The following is a 20306-nucleotide window of genomic DNA, read 5'->3' as shown; positions in this document are numbered from 1 at the left end:
GCCTGCAAATCAGCAGGCAAGCAGGTATGAGGTATGATTTTGAAATTCTCAGGTAACAGGTTGGAAGAAAATTCTGCCGGTATAAGAGAGTTGGTTTCTGAGGATGGTTAGTGTTTTACTTTTTCCTTAAAATCAGGAGGGAACTGGAGTTCAGGCTCAGAAGGAAAGGGGCGTAATGTCTGCTTCTCTAAAATGGCCTTTGGGTGTTCATCAGAGAGCAGAAAGAATCCTCTGCATCCTTTTCTGTGCTTCGTGAACCACCGGTTGAGGAATTTGGAGGATATGATGTTGGAGGTCCCTTCATACTTCACAATTCAGTAATTTTTACAATATCATAAGTAAATGACAACAGAGATTTCATAGATGTTACATCTTTAAAAGTAAAGTAAAATCCTGGGTTTTCTTCCAGTGTACATCCCTGAAGCAGGAATGCAGTCCTCATGTATACCTGTTCTTTGCAAGCTGGGTTCACAGCGATGCAGGTTAAAAATGTTCTTTATTGCAAGAGACGGATGCGCTAGGCAGACAGTGGCTGAAAACTGAACGTGATGAGAGATACAAGATTGTGGTCCACGGCCTGTCCTGCATTCAAGGTCTTGGACCCCAAAATTGAGCATGGAGGAGCCACAGAAGAATTAGAGCATGGGAGTGACGTGTAGTGATGGGCATTTAAATGGCTCATTCATAGAAATGTGTGGTAAGTTCTGCTTCTGCCTTTCTGCCTCTAGAGAAACCTAAGCACTGAGAGGAATAACTATGGAATCTTGTCAGGAAGGCCTGAAAGCCTTTTGGTTCTCACCTTTTAGGGGAGTTTATGTTTCTGTGTTAAGGGAATGACTCCTTACTTCTGTGAATCAGCCTTTCTCTCTCCTACATCTTGCTTTTCCTGCTCGAGTCCTCCGTGGGAAAATGGGGCTCCAGGGTTGGCAAGACGCTGACCTGCCCTGCTCAGCCTTCTGCATAAGGTGTAGTGAAAAGAAAAAAGACTAGCTGTCCCCAGCAGGTCTCTTTTGTGGGTGTGATAATTTGGGTGATCTTGTAATTCTGAAATTTTTAGCATCCATAATTGACGTGGAGGCTAAATTGCACCACTCATCAGATCGTACAAATTATTAAAAAGAAGCAAATTACCATGTACTTGTGTTAAGCAGAAGATGGGGGAAGGGAGATGAAACAAGTGGCCTTTCAAGTTATTGCTAAGTTTGGACCTGTATTGGATTTCTAAAAATTCTTTTGTTTAATCAGACATGGCGTGTATGTGTGTGTGTGTGTGTGTGTGTGTGTGTGTATGTGTGTGTGTCCCTCTGAGCTGCCATTCTCTGTTGGGGATATTTTTTTCCTCTGCTCAGAGAATTGCCTTGATGAAAGCTTTCAGCAATCAAATGGATAAAAATTCTTCAGGATATTTTTCATTGTTCTTCCTTACATGTTCATTTTCTGAACAACAACAATAAAAACCCCCTATGAAATATTAAGGCTTTTTTTTTTTACCTTGAAGTGGCATCCTTGAATAGTTGCCTTCCATTATTTGTTTTAGCAGATTTCCAAGGTGACTGCCAAAATTCCCCAAATATTCCAAAAATAGAAAGACCCTTAATTGTGTTCACTGAGACACCTCCCTTTTCCTTACTGGGACTGTCTGCCTCAAACTCATTCCCCTCTGCCTCTCTCCTTGTTGTGTTAATCTTAAAAAATGATTACAATAAATCACTGTGATGGGAAGTAAATTAGAAGAGTGGGGAGATGGCGGGAATAAGAATCAGGGGACCTTACATGCAGTCTTCTCTCCTAAGTTAACTTGCGAGCCACTGAATGTGTCTGAGCTTCCATTTCCTTCAAATGAGGCAGGGGCTGGCAATCTTTTTCTGTAAAGGGAAAGATGGTATATATTTTGGGCTTTGTGGGTGATGTTACAACTACTTTGGTCTCTGTTACAACTACTCAAATCTGCAAAAGCTTTTGTAGTGCCAAAGTAGCTATAGACAATATGCACATTAGTGGACATGGCTGTATTCCAATAAAACTTTATTTACAAAACCAAGCAGTGGGCTGGACTTCGCCTGTGGGCCATAATTTGCCCACCACTGGCAAACTGTGATCTAAAAGATCAGAGTAAAAAATACTACCCTCTTTTGCTTTTCAGTTTATATCGGGGAAATTAATTACGATAACGAAAGCTCTTTGAAAAATATAAAGGAGAGATTTCTGTTTCTGGCTAAGATTGTGTAGTTTGAGGCAAACCGATGATCCCAAGAAGAACAAGAAAAACCATATAAAATACAGAAAGCAACATTCTGTTCAAAGATATCTGGGAAGTATTGAAACAATGAGGAGTAGGGGGGCTAAAATATCAAGAAGAAGAGAACTGTGGAGTGGTGAGCTGATGATGTGTAGCTATTTTATTTCTGGGGGATTTCTAATTCTGAGTGCTGACAAAATAATGGGGATCTAGGCTTTGCTTGGATAGAGTGTTGCTACTCTTGGAAAAATAAACCTGCAGAGTTTTTGGTGTTGTATTGGGACTGGAGTGGAGAGACAAAATTGGACACTTGAGGAGCTTGAAATATACAGTTGGCTTTCCCTTCAAGACAGTTGCCAAATTCTGGATAAGCAGATCCCTCCAGAAAGCAGCAGGGGTGTTGAGTAACCTTCTGCTGCTGAGACAATAAGGATTACAGTTTAGAACCTGGTTTTGAAGGTTGGGAGGAGTACGGGGCATGGTGAACACTCTAGGCTCTCAGTGAAGTCCAGGAGGGCTAAATCCTAGCAAAGGGTGTGAGACAGGAGCAGCCTGAGTCTTTTAATAGTTCCTCATTGGTTTAGATCATCAGCCCACACCCCTATCCCCAACTCTGTCTTCCCGGCAGAAGAAAGGAGAGCCATCTCTCCAGGAAGATAACTTTATCAGAAATCTTTTCAACTTTCTAATACATGATGACTGGTATTCAATAAGAAATTATTAGGTGTATCAATGTGACCACTCCCCAAAAATGAGAGAAAAACAAATGATAGAAACAGATTCACAGATTATCCAGAGTGAATAGAATTAGATTAAGCAAAAACAACAACAAAAAAAGGATTTAAAAATAACAGTATTTTAAAGAAAATAAAATTTTAATCGAGAAAATAGATGAAAATATGAAAAATTTCAACAGAATTGGAATCTATAAAGAATCAAATGGACTTTCTATTACTTGGAAAAGATATCTGCAATTAAGGACTCAATGGATGCAGTTTTAACAGAAAGATCATACAGAGCAGAAGACAAGAATAGTGGTCTGGAAGAAGGGGTAATAGAAACTATTTAAGCAGAAGTGCAAAGGGGGAAAAAGACAAGTGAAACACAATGAAAAGTTCAAGGTATGTAGAATTGGAGTCTCAGAAGGAGCAGAGAGGGAGAGAATTGAGACAGAAGCAGTGTTTGAGGCTAAGAATTTCCCAAGATTTATAAGAGGGATCAACCCATAGGTTCAAGAAGTTGTACAAACTCCAACGTAATAAATAAAAAGAAAAAGCATAGAGTACTGAATGGATAAATATGTTATTTAGAAACAAACAAGACCCTGGCATTATAGATTTCTGTCTCTAGCGGATGAGACCCATTATAGGGTGAGCCTCTAGCCTCATACTTTCTGTGTTTCCTTCCCCGAATCTTTGTGTATCCTTTAACCAAACCTCTTTGCTCATTATCTCTTGCATTTTTCTGCTTCTTTACTTTTGTTAAGCTCAAATCATAACACCAGCCCTTGGTGTTTCTTGTTTTTTAGGCACCTTTATATTTGGCCTTATTGTCACTGTTAACATCCAGAAGTTGTAGTTTAAAGGTCAAACAAGATCTACACCCATTGAGGTAGTGTATTAGTTTCCTATGGCTGCTATCTGTAACAAATTACCACACATGTGGTGGTTTAAAGCAATAGATATGAAGTCTCTTGGAGATCTGGAGGCTGGAAGTCTGAATTCAAGGTGTCAACAGGGTCACATCCCCTCTCGAGGCTCTAGAGGGAATAAATCAATTCCTTGCTTCTTCCAGCATCTGGCAGCTGTCTGCATTCATTGGCTTGTGGCTGCAGCTCTCTGCTCTGTCTTCATGTTGCCTTTTGCTCCATGTGCCTATGAACTCTGCTGTGAGTCTGTCTCAAAATTCTCTGTGCCTGTCTGTTATAAGGATCCATGTGACTGCATTTAGGGACCACTTGTATAAAACAGGATAGGCACCTCTTCCCAAGGTCCTTAACTTAATCACATCCTTTGTAATATAAGGTAATATTCATAGGTTCTAGAGATTAGGACATGGAGGCGTCCTTTGGAGGAACCTATTAAAGGTGGTGCTGCTTTAAGAATAATAATAGTAAGGGCTTAGCAATAGCAGTTACGTGCTAAGAGGCATTCTAAGTGCATTACATGCATTGTCTCATTTAATCCTTGTACTGACTCTATAAATCAGGTCCCCTTATTACCACCATTGTACGGAAGAGGACTCTCAGGCTCAGCGAGGTTTAGGAACTTGCCAAGGCCATTCAGCTAGTCAGTGGTAGAGCCAGGATTTGAACCCAAGCATGTGGGCTTCAGACCTCCTTACCTTATGTGCTATGAGTGAGCATGCTGGATTTCTGGTTGGACTCCTTCCAGGAGCTGGCTTTTAGACTGTGGGCTGCGGATGGTAGTTTCTGGCTCTAAAATTCTATGGTCCAGTGAGTATTTGCCAGAAAGGGAAACCTCAACCTGGATTATTAAGAGTATAACAAATTTAATCTGTCAGATAATGAAGAAAATTTGCTTATACTGCTTATAGATGAAACGGATATGAGTTTGCTGTTGTGCGTTTTGATATTTGCTGATGGTTTAAGGTGTGTGTACTGGAAGGAAAAATTACTTGTGGACACACAGGCCAAATCTATGCTGTCTGAATTGAAGTAATTACTCAGATTATTTAGACCCTGCCTGCCAGATAATTGAGGTAAGCGGGGTTATTAATTTGAAGTAGCTAGGTAATTTGGTCTGCCTCCCTTTGATAATGTAAACATGGTCATATTGCATAATTGTATAATTGGCCGAAAGGGCTCTGTTCTTTCTCTTGAAGCATCTGCTATTGTCTGTGACCAGGCCATTGGGTTATAGTGTGATAGTGTGTTCGATTATTACAGACAAACCCTAGGTACTTAGTGTGGGTTTCCTAGTGGAAAATTCATACATACATGTGTATGTATTTTTAATTAAAAATGGAAATGTAAAAAGTATTTAAAAATGGATGGTTATTCCTGATTATTCACATACGAGTTTTAAAGAAATATGTGCTTCCAAGTTAAACCACCTTAGAGTCTATTTGAGGAGATTGGCTCCTTTGTGAGAGGTTTTTTTTTTTTTTTTTAATTGAGCCCCACTGTAATGTCTATATTTGAATTGCCTAGGAAACATTATCGTGGAGCTTATTCCTTGTCAAAGATGGTCAAAAGACAATTAGATTCAGTTCATTAGCTTCTACCTAAACCTTGCTTAATGGGGCCCATGTTGTGGTTTTGTTACTGGATCACAAACATTTAGCTTGATCCTCCCTATTCCTGGCACTGTCCTGTATTGTCACAGCAGCTGTGCTGCCCGAGGGCCTCCGTGGCGTGGCCTCTTTATCTCACTCTCCAAAATGGCTGAGCAGTGGGTTCTGAGACTCCGTTTTACACCGGGACCAAGCCTGCTTTGTCTGCCGTTTGTTAGAGAAGTCTGGCCAGCCTCAAGTAGGGGCTGCCTGATGAAGGGTAAGAAATTCTGGGGTGGGTAGGTGGGAGAGAGTGGGCCACATCACAGCTGCAGTGGCCACATGTCTCAGATTTTCTGGAACTATCTGGCTGTGGAATATTCTCTGTGGTTTTAGAGCTTAAATCCTGAATTCTGGCATGGAAAATGAGGCTCAAGTGACGTCTGCTCACGTGTCTCTCACATTCGTTATCTGTATAACAGGCCTCTTACATGATACTTCTACCCTCACCAAAAAAGGAGAAAATGGGAAGAAGATTTAGGTTAAAAAAATATATGTTCCCCACCCAGCCTCTGCTGGAAATGTGAGGTTTGGGTTTTGGACAGCGGCATTGGTTGCTGACGTCATTGATCCAGCTATTTCATTTCCCACTTATTTGCTGGTCCAGATGTGGTCCAAAGAGTATGAGGGCTGTTATGATAAAACCAAGCTCAGGAAATTCAAGTGAAACGTCTACCTGAACATCCTCAAGTCTTACCCCCGGGCTGTGTATTTATTTATAAGCCTATTGGGCTTCGGCAGCAGAAAAAAAGAAGAGAGAGGAGGAATTTGTTTCTAAAATGAAAACCAAATTTAGTTAATATAAATGCTACCCATGTGCAGCTCATCCTGCCAGCTCCCAATAAATGTACAAATATCAAAATAACACAATAGATTAAAAATCACAGTGGAAAAGAGAAATTGAGACACTTCTGTGTTTTGCAGGGTCAGAATAATCCAAACAATTTACTCCTTTCACCATATATATTTTACATACTACTTTATTATCTGATTTTATGTAATATTCACATTGTAATTTCTGGATCAACTCTAAAATTCATAAAGATTTAGAATAAAGCTATGCCCAAAGCGTTCCAATAAGTCAATCGTATGGAAGATTCATGTTCTCAAAAATGTCTTGACTTCAGTTACCTGAGAAGAAAAAAATCACATTTAATTTTCTTAGTTTTCCAGTTTAGTTTGCAAATATCAAATAACTAAAAGTTATAGCAACCAAAAATGATAAACTTCTCTCAAAACTTATTATATATAAATCTTAGAGTTTGTTTCTTTCTAGCATTTAAATAAACAACAATGGCCACTAATTCTATAATACGTTCCTTTTTCCACTTTTTTCCTATGGCATGATTATATTGACTATCTATAAATGATAACTTATTCAAGCAAGTGAATTCTGCACATGGACTAGAATTTTTAAGAAAAATTTTAAGAAAATTTTGAATGTAGAGTTAAGTTTCATTTTTAATTTTCATTTATTTATTTATTATTATTATTTTAGAAACAGGGTCTCGCTCTGTCATCCAGGCTCAGTGGCATGATCAGAGCTCACTGTCACCTTGAATTCCTGAGCTTAAGTGATGCTCTCACCTCAGCCTCCCAAGTAGCTGGGATACAGGCACATACCGCCATACCTGGCTAACTAAAAAAATTTTAAAGTAGAGACGCCCGCTTCAGCCTCCCAAAGTGCTAGGATTTGTAATTTTCAATCTTTTGAGATATGAGAAAATGAAAAATAGTCTTTAACTAGGGCGCATAACTCTTCACATAAGAGTTTAAGTGACTGATATTGTGGAAATTACTTAGTCCTTTCTGGTTCTGATAAAACTAATTTCCTTCAGAAAACACAGTAGTGGCCAGGCACAATGGCTCATAGGCAAGTGGATTGCTTGAGCCCAGGGGTTTGAGACCAGCCTGAGCAACATGACAAAACCTCATCTTTACAAAAAAATAAAAAACTAAAAATAGCTGGGCATGGTAGTGCATGCCTGTGGTTCCAGCTACATGGGAGGCTGAGGTGGGAGAATCACCTGAGCTTGGGAGGTGGAGGCTGCAGTGATCTGTGATGGTATCACTGCACTCCAGCCTGGTGACAGAGTGAGACCCTGTCAAAAAGAGAAGAGAACAAAGGGGAACAAAAGAAGAGAAGGGGGAGAGGGGAAGGGAGGGGAGGGGAGGGGAGGGGAGGGGGAGAGGGAGAGAAAAAAGAAGAACCCAGTAGCTGTGATTGCTATTTTTAGGGAATTCATGAAGCTGAGGACCATGTTGTCAAATGACTCCCCTGATTTTTGTACTTCTAATCTGCTAGAAAAACAGACCATTATAAATCTGTATTTGAAAAGAACAGCTATATGGCCTGAAGGAGTGCCCAAAGGGGACTGAAGTTTATGGAAAGTATTATGGTTTTCAGAATTATTTGGCTTTTTGCTGTTTTGTGGATCTGAGTTTTTAGTTGCTGGAATTTGACATCTAAATAAGAGGCTGTTGCTATGATATGTAAATAGAGTGTGTGGGTCGAAATGCTTGTCATTATGCATGTTGAAAGGACAATTTACAATTTACAAAGATGGAAAAGCTCAATAAAGATCCACTATTGAAAACCTGCTGCAGAAGGAAAGCTATAGATAGATGGGCTTCTTGCAGGTGAACAGAATTAATGACCAGTGAAAGGAAAACCATCACATCACGAGGAGGGAAAACGTCTTCCAAATATTAGTGAGGTGAACACTTTTTCTTTTCCTTTCTGCTGTATCCCAGACATAGCACCCCACTACTGGAAACCCCAGCACCCTGAGCATACCTGGACCTGACTAATACAGGAGAACACATGCTATATCAATCTCTTTCCATGCTTGCCCCTGCTGGCTTTGTAGATCTCTATTGGCGGATCATCTCATCTCGTTTCCTTTTATCTTCCTGGTACCTAGCACAAGCATGACACATAGTAGGTGTTCAGTGAATGTCAGTCTTAGTTCACTTTGTCTTGTGGAAACAAAACATCAAAAACTGGATAATTTATGAAGAACAGAGATTTTTTTGCTTACAGTTCTGGAAGCTGGGAAGTCCAAGATCAAGTTGCTGGTAGGTTTGGTGTCTCGTGAGGGCTGATCTCCATTTCCAAGGTGATGCCTTGTTTCTCCATCCCCCAGAGGAGAGGATGCTGTGTCCTCACATGGTGGAAGGCAGAAGCCAAAAAGGATCAAACGCTGTCTGTGAAATCCTTTTCTAAAGATATGAATCCGCTCACAGGAGCTGAACCCTCATGACATAAGCACCTCCCAAGAGCACACCCCTCCCGACGCTGTTGCATTGAGGATTCAGTTTCCGACATATGAATTTTGGGGGAGACGCATTCAGACCACAGCAATGTCTATCGCATTAAGTCTTAATGGTGAAAAGTCTTCTTTGTCTAACAGTTGCGTGCACACTTATTCCCTGCTCCACTGTGAGATTCATAAAGTAATTTGTGTTTCAGGCAGCACTTGCCGCTTTGCATCAGAGGGACTGAAACAAAACACTAACATTTTGTTACTTAAAATTTACAGAACTAAATAAATGCTATTTGAGGTAAGTTTGTAATGCTTGTATTTCTGAAATTTCAGCAGAAAACAGTATTGAGACTTTTGGGATGCCTTGTATATCATAAAACAAGGTATAATGACAACTGGTATTTATTGAGTACTCCTATGTCCTAGAAATGTAATCCTTCACAGGATTCCTATGAAGATCCTATCAGGTAAATACTGTTATTCTCCCTTTTTATACTTGGAAGAAGATTAAGAACTCACCCAAGGTCACTCGGCAAGAGGCCAAGCCAGGATTTGAACCCAGGAAGTCTAAATCCAGAGCCTGGGCACTTAACCACTAAGTTAAACTGCCTCTTAAGGTGACTTGACTGCCTGTAGTGTTTGCTGAAGGGAATGGATTTTCCCTTGGTAGAAATGCTGCACAGCTCTGCATGGAAGCAGTTAGTCTTCTGTACTTGCAGAGGCCATAAAACAAATGAGTGAACTGTAAAAGATTAAAGAACCAGTTTTCCTGCCAGCTACCAGAAAGTTTCACATATACTTATTAAAGTTCTTATAGCACTGGCATCTGTCATTTTTAAAAAAAACCTTTTTATTGACATATAATACACAGAGTGTTTGTTTTTATGACAGAAGTGATTCTTGAAAGAGTTGACCTCTCTGTAACTCTAAGACATTTCTATGTCAACCAAGCATGACTCTAGGTCAGTGGTTCTCAGAGTGGAGTGTGGTCTGAGGATTCCTGGGAGCTCTTAAGGTCCCAGGTATTTTCAAAATTTTACTAAGATGTTTGTTTGCCTTTTCCACTCTTATTCTCTGACAAACATGCAGTGGAGTTTTCCAGTGGCTACATGACACATGATGGCATCATCACTAATTAATGTGTGCTCAGATATTCTTATTTTTAAAATGTCTTAATTGTAAGTGTTCTAATGTGGTGAATATAGATAGATGTAACCCACATAAACAAAAGTTCTTAGGTGGGTCCTCAAGATTGTTTCAAAGTGAAAAGTGGTTCTGTAATCCTATTCTAAGAGTTTGGTCAGCAGAGGGTGTTTATTACATTTTAATAATAAACTTATTCCTAACATACCTCAGTTTACAATCACCTTCCAATGTGTAAGAAGTTGAGTGAGATGAAATTAGAAAGATAAATGACTTAGGAAGATAAATCATTCTCCTTGAGTTTCTTCTTTTAGATGCTCCCAAAGCCCAGAGTAACTTATTTTCTAAAAGGAGGGATATTATTGCTGCCTCAGATTGCCAGACATGAGGTCTTTATTCTAACTTGCAAGGCATTCTTTTGAAAAGAACAGCCCTAGTTACTGTAATTGTTAATGAGGCAGCCTGTCGAGTGCCGGAATCCATTTTTCAGTGTGATCAGAACCAGGCTGCATTCCTCCTTTCTGACGTTTCATCCACTCTGCTTCGAGGTCTTGAGAATTAGCTGTTCTTGGATTAAGTGCCCTTAATCAGCTCGTTTTACATTACAATGTAAAGTTTCTCTCATGTTCTTCGGAGAACTTGATTTACACTTGCTGTCCATGATCACAGAATAGTAAGTGGATTCCCAGGAAATTTCATGAAGTGGAATGATAATGCAGAGATGGGAGAGGTGGCGGGGGATGTGAAGCTAATTGATTAGTTTAGAATCTTCTAATTTCCATGAGGAATGGAGGAGCCCAATTTGTATTTCTTCTTCTTGGCATGGCATTCTCACAGATTGTCTGATGTTTCATTATCATCTTGACAGAACAGCCGATGTAGAATTCTGTTGACTAGGATATCTGTTGAGTTTTTGCCACGTGCATTAATAGTCCATGATTAGATTATTTTGACTCTACTAGCTGATTATCTGAGAGCTTGAGGAGTTGAGAGAGTCTCTGAATCCTGAGTGCCACTGTCCTTTGAACGCAGCAGACACCTCCACCCCCAACACCAATATACTGGGCTTGGAGGACCATAAATGACTGATGTTAATGCCCTCTCCCTTATTTAGAGTTTTCCTAATCCTTGCGTATAGCTGGCTTCAGTGCGTTCATCTGTCAGCACTAGTCCTTTGCCTGGTGTCGGTGTTAATTTGCACGCTTGTCATCCTAAGTTTTGTTTTCCTGCCCCCAACCTGTTTTTGGAGCCTCTTCCCAGTGGATTTGAAAACTCCTGGCTACTAGCGTGAGGATTTTCACATACGCACACAAAATGGAAGTGAACAGATTGTGGCTTTTGCCAAATAAGCCTCTTTGGTGTTCCCCACCCCTGAAAAATAACATCATTTCTCCAAGCAATCATTACAGAAAAACACCACAGAGCAAGTCTTCCTCACAAACACACATCAACTAAACAAACCGGGCGGGTCAGCCGCTGCTGTTGCTGCAGCTGCTTGCTGATCCCAACAGGGTCCGACTCCTGTGAGCAAGGAGGTGTTTACGGCCTGGAGACAAAGCCTGGCTGCAGTGGGAGGGTTGCTGGCCGCCAGCCCTCGTTTATCAGCCTGCTTTTTCTTACCCTTGGAAGATGTGGAATCTTCATGCGAGACAGCATGGTGGAGAGGAGGAGGCTGGGTTTTTCTGTCTTACTTCCCAGTAACTGGTTCTGTATTTGCTCCATCCTTTGTTTTTTTGTTTTTTTCAATCATGTATTCAATCGCTAAGAATGTATTGAATTCTGGTTATGGACTAGGCAAAAAGCTAGTTGTGAGGAGAACAAATGAACAGGACAAAGTCCCTGCCTTCCCTGGGAGACACGCTAGAAAACCGTGATGGTGAGTGCTGGATGGTGCCTTGACACCAGAAGGAAGGCCTTGGCGCATAGGTTGAAGACGTCTCTTCTAGAAAGAGTCGTGAAAGATGAGTAGGAGTTCTCTAAGCAGTCAGGGAATGAGGAGGAGAGGGGAAAGGAGAGATTGGCGTCTTATGTATGCATGTCCCCCCATTCCCCCATTCCTGCCACCATGCAGGCATCATGAATTGATGGGGAACTGTTACCCAGTGAGCTCACCCTTGGCTTCATAGTCTTTCTCCACACATGGCTCCAGACAGCCTCTCACACAATTGTCCTCAGACCTGAGTGAATAAATAAGTCAACAGCCCTGGTTATCAAAATGCTGGTCTGACCTAGTAGGTCTGGGATATAGCCTGGCACCTGCACTCTCTTCCCACCCCAAGTAATCCTGATGCAGGTGTGCCCAGCAGCTGCCACTTTGCTGAGAAGTCAGCACAGCATGGTCTCACTCCATAGATGGACTGTGAATTGATAAGACCAATGTGGGGCAACTCGACAATTCCTATTAAATTTGGAACCTGTAACGATATGTAAGTGTGAGGTTTTTAGAAAAGCATTATTGTGATAGAAACTATTGGAAATGATCCTCATTAGGAGAGCAGAGAGATGACCAAGGAGACCTGGTTACGGTGGTAGCCTTGTCATCTAGGGAAGCTCAGATCAGGTGGAGCTCATACTCCTCGTAGAGGTGTGGCATCATGCCCTGTTCACCTCTGGTGGTGACTTTTGTCCTCTGCCTTCCATTTCTGCACTGTGGGCAGGAAGTCTTGGGACATAGAGAAGATCAATAACATGTTCTTTGCATTTTGCTTGCCTTAATGATGTCACTCTCTCTTTATAAATGTCTTTGAATAACACTTTTAAAATTTGAATTGGAAAGTCAAATTTCCTTTTAAATATTTCCTTTGTTTATGCTGTGGTGTCATACCCTGAAATTAAGCCTGTCTGGTTTATGCTGGATATTTATAATCACTGTGCAACTATTTTTATTTTTCTGATTCTTCCAGAAAGACTCCCATGGCAGTAAACATGTTGCATACGTTGATTTATTTTTTTCCAATCACAATGACACCACTAAATTCACTGAAGACATAAACATTACGTATTTTGAAAGGCTTTGTTTTTCTTAGCTGTGGTCAACCTTTTGAGGAAAACTTGAGCCCAAGAAGCTGACTATTGATGGAACTTAAACAAAATGCAGAGCCTAGCAAGGAGCACCTTGGAGGCACACAATTGTGGAGAAGCGAGGAGGTGGTTTTTAGGGGTCGTTCCGTTCTGACCTTGCTGTACTCATTACAAGTGTGGTATCGTGGAAGGAGCATAGGATTGGTATCTGAAGGCGTCTTCTATAGTCCTGATGCTGCTATGTCTCTTTAGCCAATTGTTTAATCCCTCTGCACATCATTTTATGATCTATAGAATGAGAACATTAGCTTAGTTAATTACGGAGACTTCATAGTGTAGAGGTTAAGAGCATAGGCTCGGAATGCCTGGGTTTGAGTGTCAGGTTCAACTGTTAGCAGCTGTGCAGGCTTGAGAAAGTTACTCAGCTTCTCTGGTCCAGAGTTTTCTCATCTATATTTTATTTTATTTTTGAGACTCACTCTTGTCACCCAGGCTGGAGTGCAGGTGCAGTGGCGCCATCTCGGCTCACTGCAACCTCTGCCTCCCAGGTTCAAGTGATTCTCTTGCCTCAGCCACCCGAGTAGCTGGGATTACAGGTGCCTGCCACCACGCCCAGCACATTTTTGTGTGTGTATTTTTAGTGGAGATGGGGTTTCACCACACTGACCAGGCTGGTCTTGAACTCCTGACCTCTGGTGATCTGCCCGCCTTGGCCTCCCAAAGTGCTGGGATTACAGGCGTGAGCCACCGTGCCTGGCCTCAGCGTTTTCTCGTCTTTAAAGTGGAGACCATAATAGTACGTAGCTGAGAGACTGAGAATTAGGCAAGGATGCTTCTAAAGCATATAAGACAATGTCTGGTGGACAATATATGCTCAGTGGAAGCTAGCTATCACTGTTACTGCAGTTAGTGTTGTTTCTGTAATAATTCTGTCATCATCATCCTCATTCTCATTCTTAAGGGCTTTGGCAGCTGTAAAATACATTGAAACCATTTGCTCAGAAAAGGAGATTAAAAAGCAACATTTAAATACTAAAACACTAAGCGGAAAAGAACTTGATACAGAAGAACGGCCCGTGACATTGTCACATAAACAGTTGACTGTCTTGAGCCTGACTTGGTTGGATTTGTCCACTCACAGGAATCTCTAAATCCCGGGGGTGTCTTCCATTCCTCATCTTACTGAGGGGCTTGGCGGCACTGACCACTCCTTCCCTGTCACAGTTGAGACCATAATTGGTCAGTAAATCAAAAAGGTTGGTTGGAACAGGGAATTATTTTTTAAAAGGTATATATTGTAAAGATTTTATTGTAGCTTAAAACACAATAATAGTTTTTTTCGCAGTGAATTCATTGAAAACATACATTAATCTGCCCATCGTTAGGTTCAGGGCTGTGTGCTTTGACAGTGTTTCTGCTGACTAACCCTGCACCATCTTTCAGCATAAACGCATGATACACCAGCTAAGCCTTTCAATCGACACTGTAAGGATGGAGGGAGACCTCAGATGCTCACAGAGATATCTGAGTGTAACCCCGCATACTTTAAAATTACTTCTCCCTTCGCCGTCTGTTATTTCCTTACCTTCATCTACCTTGACAAACTTTTTTTTTTTTTACACTTTTCTTTAGAATCTTTGGTCTCTACCGGGCATGGTGGTACGTGCCTGTAGTCCTAGGTTTTCGGGAGGCTGAGATGGGAGGATCTCTTGAGCCCAAGAGTTCTGGGCTGGAGTGCACTATGCCGAGCAGCTGTCTGCACTAAGTTCGGCATCAGTATGGTGACCTCCCTGGAGTGGGGAAACTCCAGGTTGCCCAAGGAGGGGTCAACCGGCCCAGGTTAGAAATGGAGCAGGTCAAAACTCCCATGCTGATCAGCAGTGGGATCGCACACTGCACTCCAGAGAGACTCCATCTCAAAAAAAAAAAAAAAAAAAAAAAAAAGACTCTTTGGTTTCTTAGGAATAACTCTCGTTCACTGTTCATACGTAGTTCCCCCTTTATCCTTGGTTTCATTTTCTGTGGTTTTGGTTACCTGTGGTCAACTATGGTTCCAAAAGATGAAATGAAAAATTCTAGAAATAATTCATAAGTTTTCAGTTGCTCACTATTCTGAGTAGCATGGTGGAATCTCAGGCCATCCCACTCTGTTCCACTCAGGAGGTGGGTCATCTGTCTGTCCTGTGTATCCAGGCTGTCCACACTACCCACCTGTTACTCACTTAGCAGCCGCTCAGTGATCGGTTCCACTGTCTTGGGATCACACTGCTTGTGTTCAGTCACCCTTATTTTACTCAACAGTGGCCCCAAAGCACAAGGGTGGTGATGCTGGCATTTCAGATATGCCAAAATGAAGCTGTAAAGTGCTTTCTTAATGTGAGAAAGAAAAAACTCATATGCTAAAGTTGCTAAGATCTTCGCTAAGAATGAATCTTCTATCTATGAAATTGTGAAGAAGGAAAAAAAATTATGCTAGTATTTTTGCTGTCACACCTCAGGCTGCAGAAATTACGGCCACAGTGCATGACAAGTGCTTAGTGAAGATGAAAAAGGCATTAAATTTGTAGGTGGAAGATATGTGTTCTGACTGGCAGCAAACAGGTTCTGTACTATCGGTGGTTTCAGGCATATCCCCTGTGGAGAAGGGACGCCTCTGTTTCAGTCTGTATTAACATAATATTTGGTTAGTCTTCTTGATTATAACCAATGCAACTGGCATAAACAGGTTTGAAACTACACGTAGCCAGCTGTTGGTAAGCCTACAACCTAGCTAGTGAAGCAGAAAGTCATGGGTGTACTAGAGTGTACCCTATTAGCCTTCGTGTCCAGCATGCAGGGATATCTGCCATGTGCCCCGGAAGGATTGAAGGGCTTTGGGGCATCTGGCACACTGGGTAAGCGGAGGTCACTGACGAGATGCTCAGCTGTTCCGTATTCCCTGGCTTTGTGACAGCACTTTTCTGCTTTGCCCCTCCGCCTCCCCCGGGCTGCCCCTCCGCCTCCCCCGGGCTGCTCCTCTGCCTCCCTGGCTGCTCCTCTGCCTCCCTGGCTGCTCCTCCGCCTCTCGGGCTGCTCCTCCGCCTCCTTTGCAGATCTGCCCATCTGCGCTCGGCCACTAAATATTGAGAGTTTGGTCATACTTGATTGGAAACCTGCTTTTCTGTCTGCACATTCTCTCTGTATGAGAGTTTATCCAAGCCCCTGGCCTTAGTGAGCATTTATGCACAGGTGCAGGATCCTCAGTTTTCTAACCCCAACCCAGAGTTCTCCTTCTGAGCTGAAGATCGTATACTGATGGCCTTACTGTTTCCAGCAGATGTCACTGAGGCTCTCTGCAGTCAACATGACCAAAACTAAGTGGTGAAAGTTACCACCACCCATTCAGATCCATGCAAACCACAGACCTAGGAGCTGTCTTTGCCTTTCCCTCTCCCTCGTCTCCCAGCCATCTCTTTGGCTTTATTTTCTTATGATGGAAAAAAAAAAGAGAGAGACTTGAGAACAGGGTCTGATGAAAAGTTAAGAGAAGGCAAAATAACACCTTCTCTGATGGGTGTGGAACAGACACTGGGTTAGTTTCACAGCATTTGTTAAACTTGTTTTTTTGATCCTGGGTTTAATCCTGTTTTAATCCTGCTCCTGCCTCAGGAGCAGTTAGAGACAGGAGGTAGAGACAGGCCAAGGTTACCTGGTGCTGTTTGATGAAGCTAATTTGCCGGCGGAAGCCACCTGCAGGAGCACAGGCATGGGAGGCATGTTAACCTGAACAGGATGCTGGTGGGCTTCAGGTCATGCAGCATCATGTTGCAGCGGGAGAGCCCTTGGAGGGGCCTCAGCTTCTCACCCTGCCTGACCACCTTCTCTGAGGCCACCACCACTGTGTGCCTGAATGTGACCAGATACTAACTATCACTTCATCCTCCCCTTTCTATGACATAGCTAAGGATAGACACTTAGGGCTTGTTTTTTCATTTTAAATGTTTTGCCTGAAATGCTCCCAGACAGAGCTGCAGGCAAAGCAGGCCTGAGGTGGGAGGAGAATTTAAGATATGAGCCCTCATTCCAGCAGTTAGTAGAGGAAATTAAAAATTGTGGGTTAGGAAGGAAAGTGGAGAAGCTGATGTTTTATGACTCGTTCAGGGAAATATTTTCTGTTTGTACATTTAATTTTACAAATTGGGATGGATTTGAGACAGGCATGGAGAGAGGTCAGGATGGGGGTGACACGTCTTCTGCCTTTGCTCTGTGTGCTATGTCCTAAGTGTATTCCCACCGTGATTCCACCCCTTGCCCCTGCTGCGCCTCACTGGCGCCTCCTGCAGCCCTCCTCCTGCTGCTTCCTGGTCGCTTCTAGAGATGGGGCCATTTTCTAGAACCAGCTCTCTCGTCTTCTGCAGTCCCATGGCAGACATGCCCTGTCCCTTCCTCCTCATGCCCCTTTCTTTTTTTCTCCCCCCGCCCCGCCCCCAGACAGAGTCTCATTCTGTTGCCCAGGCTGGAGTGCAATGGCAGGTGATCTTGGCTCACTGCAACCTCCACCTCCTGGATTCGAGTGATTCTCCTGCCTCAGCTTCCCAAGTATCTGGGACTACGGGCATGTCCCACCATGTCCGGCTGATTTTTGTATTTTTAGTAGAGATGGGGTTTCACCATCTTGGCCAGGCTAGTCTCGAACCAGGCTGGCCTCAGGTGATCCACCCACCTTGGCGTCCCAAAGTGCTGGGATTACAGGTGTGAGCCACCGTGCATGGCCGCCCTTTTCAATAAGTACTTCGGAAGCCTGTAGTGGAGTCCTGTGCAAGTCAGAGGCAGCAGTCCATCAGCATGACTTTTGCCTCATTTATTTTTCTGAGTCTTAATGTTCTAGACCATTTTTGGCTCACATTCAGAAATGGCTGAGAAATTAAAGTCAGGTGTGAAAGCTGAAGAATATTGATGCAGAGCTGGAGTGGTTTCAAGACATAAGGATCAACTCGTGGACGTGACAGTCTGTCATGCTTGGTAACAGGCTGTGAGGTGATAAGGGTTATGAATAACGAGCATAACCACAGTGACTTCAGCAGCTCCCATGCATGGAGGAGTTCTGAGCTCCAGGAGCAGTTCTAGCACTTGATGCGCATTATCTCGATCCTCATAGCAGCCCGATGAGAAAGGTGTTATTTTTCTCCTCTATAGACAAAATTAAGGCCCATAAGCATTCATACTTCATCGGCTAGTAAGGGATGGCACTGAAATTTGAATCCAGGTAATCTGGCTCCAGATCAGGAATTGGAGCTAATACAGCACCCGTCTGCCTGAGCCAGATTTGGTGAATAACCGGCTTTCTCTCCTATAGTTCAATCCCAGATTTCTGTCTTTATTTGCCTAATAGGATCTGCATAATTTAGAATGAAGATAAAGTGCACTCTGGTTAACACAAAGTCATAATCCTACTCATTTCTTATGAATCTGTGGGAATTTCAGGTGTCAGGAAAGCTTCCCACCCCACTCCCCAGGGAACCAGACCAGAAAGCACAGGAAGAGGGAAGCTACATTAAGTTGAAACATTAAAACCACACGGATGCATTTATTAAGTATGTGAGGGAGACGTTGCCTTTCTGGAGCGTAGCACAAATCATCTGGAAAATTCAGCACAAAGCACTTCCAGGGACTCAGCACAACCAACCGGAGGGCCTACTGTCTATTGATATTTCTGCTATGAATAATCTCCGTGGGATGCCGGCTGGCTGCTCGCCCCCGGCAGTTATTTCTAGTTTTGCTAGAGCAGTGATTTGCAGCCTGTAATCCCCACATGGGGTGGGATGTGTGACTCCGGAGGATGTTTGGGGCCTGCCAACAGGGCAGAAGAAGGTCGGAATGCAGTGGCTCCTGAGAGGTACACACTTTAGAAGCCATGTGATTGTGTTGCTAGAGATTCTTGAAGAGCAGGCATTTAAGACTCACAGGGAGCAAACCATCAAATATGAAAGCAGTAAAAAGTTGTGCTTTTTTCTTCCAATTTGGAATAGCAACAGTTAGTTAAAACACACACACACACACACACACACACACACACACAAATTTAACATGCTTCAAGGAAGGTTACTCTTTTGACCCCACATTGTAAGGGTTGTGACAGCTCGTCCCCATTCCTTGGTGTTACAGGTTTATTTGGGGAAAAAGAAGTGACCTTAACTTGTAGCTGTAGCTAAAGAATGTTGAATAAGGAATTAAACTGTCACCTCCGTAAAAGCAGACAAGGGATCATGGTTTTTTTTGGACTGGAATAAAATGCATCTATTTAAAACAAAAGGTTCTAGAACAGAGCAGTCCAATAGAAATACAATATGACCTGTGAATGCCATTTAAAAAGTTTCTAGTAACCCCATTAAAAAATGAAAACAGGCAAGTTAATTATAATGATATATTTTATTTAATCCAATATCTCAATTTATCATTTAAATATGTAATCAATAAAAATTATTATTGAGGGACTTTTTTTTTTTTAAATCGAGTCTTTGAAATTCTTTGGGCACATCTCAATCACACTGGCCACATTTCAGATGCTCAGTAGCCACCTGTGGCTGGTGGCTCCCTGGGTGGAAGGGAGGTAGGAAAGAAAAAGAAAAAAAAGAGAGAAGAAATAATATAGAGAGGGAAGAAATAATATGTTAGAGAAAATCTAAAGATTCCTTGTAAGTACATAAATGCCTATCAGATCCTCATATGCAACCTCAAAAGCCCAGCTCCTCCATGTCCATTTCAGTAAATCACATCACTGGCAAGTCCAGAAAGTCTATGCCTTTGCCTGATTAAAAATCCATCTTTTTCTTCTTGTGCCAACGGTTGATAGATTGCATTTTCTGGGTATAATTGGAAATGATTTTCACCTGATTGCTTCGATGTACTCGTCTGAAGAACATCCCCCAGACCTTCGCCTCTCACCTCATTGTTGTTCTTGATCTCATTCTCAAACTTTTCTCTTTTTCGCTGGTGTGCCTGAGAAGACAGCTGGGAGGGACGTGCACATGCGCCCAAGTACCATTAGGGACCCCGTTTTCATAGTGGGAACCAAAATGCCCCTAAAAGCAGCCCCCCAGGGCATTCTAAATGCCATCTCTTACATGGGCAAAAATAGACCAGAGAGTCTGATGTCAATTTTGCATGCAAATTGGTTAGCGGAGCAGAGCTGCTCAACTCGTGTGTGTGATTTTCTATTTCCATACACCAGTTTGGGAGTTTGCACAGGAAGGTGGTAATTCTTCATGCAAAGCTGAAAATGCAGGTGTGGAAGCCTGTTTTAGACCATAAGAACTGTCTGGTCCTTCTCATTTGAGTTTTGCTGAATCTTTTGTGATGTCATA

The 20306-nt window shown here is 42.3% G+C and overlaps 1 protein-coding gene and 1 long non-coding RNA gene across 5 annotated transcripts in view; one reads left to right on the top strand and one right to left on the bottom strand.

Moving 5' to 3' along the window:
* The window catches only part of RFTN1 (raftlin, lipid raft linker 1), a 207440-nt gene that overhangs the window by 49446 nt on the left and 137688 nt on the right, over positions 1-20306 (top strand). The gene's annotated exons all lie outside the window — the stretch shown is intronic.
* On the bottom strand, positions 6518-8755 carry LOC141585617 (uncharacterized). The gene is made up of 3 exons (XR_012519193.1): positions 8575-8755; positions 8331-8453; positions 6518-6664 (listed from the first exon to the last, which is right to left on the bottom strand). It is a non-coding gene; the product is annotated as an uncharacterized LOC141585617 (long non-coding RNA).

This window comes from Saimiri boliviensis, chromosome 9 (genome assembly GCF_048565385.1).
Source record: "Saimiri boliviensis isolate mSaiBol1 chromosome 9, mSaiBol1.pri, whole genome shotgun sequence".
NCBI classification, from domain to species: domain Eukaryota; kingdom Metazoa; phylum Chordata; class Mammalia; order Primates; family Cebidae; genus Saimiri; species Saimiri boliviensis.
This window is presented reverse-complemented; position numbering and strand designations above follow the sequence as displayed.